Genomic DNA, 2,500 nt, shown 5'->3' on the forward strand with positions numbered 1-2,500 from the left:
GCCCTCGCCCGGCCCGCGGAGTCCGATTGAACACCCCCCAGGTCGGGCAGGCTCGCTCTGTTGAGCGCATGGAGGTTGACATAGAAAATAATCCAACACGCGGAGCTCCAGGCGGGGGGGCCCTCGCCCGGCCCGCGGAGTCCGATTGAACACCCCCCAGGTCGGGCAGGCTCGCTCTGTTGAGCGCATGGAGGTTGACATAGAAAATAATCCAACACGTGGAGCTCCAGGCGGGGGGGCCCTCGCCCGGCCCGCGGAGTCCGATTGAACACCCCCCAGGTCGGGCAGGCTCGCTCTGTTGAGCGCATGGAGGTTGACATAGAAAATAATCCAACACGCGGAGCTCCAGGCGGGGGGGCCCTCGCCCGGCCCGCGGAGTCCGATTGAACACCCCCCAGGTCGGGCAGGCTCGCTCTGTTGAGCGCATGGAGGTTGACATAGAAAATAATCCAACACGTGGAGCTCCAGGCGGGGGGGCCCTCGCCCGGCCCGCGGAGTCCGATTGAACACCCCCCAGGTCGGGCAGGCTCGCTCTGTTGAGCGCATGGAGGTTGACATAGAAAATAATCCAACACGTGGAGCTCCAGGCGGGGGGGCCCTCGCCCGGCCCGCGGAGTCCGATTGAACACCCCCCAGGTCGGGCAGGCTCGCTCTGTTGAGCGCATGGAGGTTGACATAGAAAATAATCCAACACGTGGAGCTCCAGGCGGGGGGGCCCTCGCCCGGCCCGCGGAGTCCGATTGAACACCCCCCAGGTCGGGCAGGCTCGCTCTGTTGAGCGCATGGAGGTTGACATAGAAAATAATCCAACACGTGGAGCTCCAGGCGGGGGGGCCCTCTCCCCCCCCGGTGAGTCCGCTCACAGTGCCCCTATGTCGGGCAGGCTCATTGCAATGTGCGCATGGAGGTTGACTTAGAAAATATTTGAGAGTGACATGAGCTCCAGGCAGACACCGACTCATCGCCCGTGGGGTGTCCGACGAGCCCTCACCAATCTTGGATTAATGTTTGGCGAGGCTCCCCTGATCAGCTCTGGAGGTGGCAAGTTCTGAAAAAGTGGTTTCTGAAAATGTGCCCCTTGTATTTTGTGAAACCAGGGGTAACCTAGCGAGTAGGCAAACTCATCCCCTGACTGGGGGGATCAACTTTTACCTACTACAGCGCCCCTAATGGCCAAAAGTGGTACTGCTCCCCCTGGTAGCCTAACCCATTGAAATGAATGGGAAAAATTAATTTAGGCTACCAGGGCTTTGGGCTACCAGGGCTTTGGGCTACCAGGGCTTTGGGCTACCAGGGCTTTTTGCTACCAGGGCTGTGGGCTACCAGGGCTTTGGGCTACCAGGGCTGAGGGCTACCAGGGCTATTATAGGCGGCCACCACTGCACTAGTGGCAGCCCGGGGAAGGTGCCTGTTGCTCGGATATGCTTTTACGCACGTCGGCCTCTGCGCCCTGGAGCTTTTTTATGCTACCAGGGCTATTATAGGCGGCCACCACTGCACTAGTGGCAGCCCGGGGAAGGTGCCTGTTGCTCGGATATGCTTTTACGCACGTCGGCCTCTGCGCCCTGGAGCTTTTTTATGCTACCAGGGCTATTATAGGCGGCCACCACTGCACTAGTGGCAGCCCGGGGAAGGTGCCTGTTGCTCGGATATGCTTTTACGCACGTCGGCCTCTGCGCCCTGGAGCTTTTTTATGCTACCAGGGCTATTATAGGCGGCCACCACTGCACTAGTGGCAGCCCGGGGAAGGTGCCTGTTGCTCGGATATGCTTTTACGCACGTCGGCCTCTGCGCCCTGGAGCTTTTTTATGCTACCAGGGCTATTATAGGCGGCCACCACTGCACTAGTGGCAGCCCGGGGAAGGTGCCTGTTGCTCGGATATGCTTTTACGCACGTCGGCCTCTGCGCCCTGGAGCTTTTTTATGCTACCAGGGCTATTATAGGCGGCCACCACTGCACTAGTGGCAGCCCGGGGAAGGTGCCTGTTGCTCGGATATGCTTTTACGCACGTCGGCCTCTGCGCCCTGGAGCTTTTTTATGCTACCAGGGCTATTATAGGCGGCCACCACTGCACTAGTGGCAGCCCGGGGAAGGTGCCTGTTGCTCGGATATGCTTTTACGCACGTCGGCCTCTGCGCCCTGGAGCTTTTTTATGCCACCAGGGCTATGTTAGGCGGCCACCACTGCACTAGTGGAAGCCCGGGGAAGGTGCCTGTTGCTCGGATATGCTTTTACGCACGTCGGCCTCTGCGCCCTGGAGCTTTTTTATGCCACCAGGGCTATTATAGGCGGCCACCACTGCACTAGTGGAAGCCCGGGGAAGGTGCCTGTTGCTCGGATATGATTTTACGCACGTCGGCCTCTGCGCCCTGGAGCTTTTTTATGCCACCAGGGCTATGTTAGGCGGCCACCACTGCACTAGTGGAAGCCCGGGGAAGGTGCCTGTTGCTCGGATATGCTTTTACGCACGTCGGCCTCTGCGCCCTGGAGCTTTTTTAT

Source organism: Filicampus tigris, unplaced genomic scaffold (assembly GCF_054856515.1).
Source record: "Filicampus tigris isolate MCC_2025a unplaced genomic scaffold, RoL_Ftig_1.0 HiC_scaffold_31, whole genome shotgun sequence".
NCBI classification, from domain to species: Eukaryota; Metazoa; Chordata; class Actinopteri; order Syngnathiformes; family Syngnathidae; genus Filicampus; species Filicampus tigris.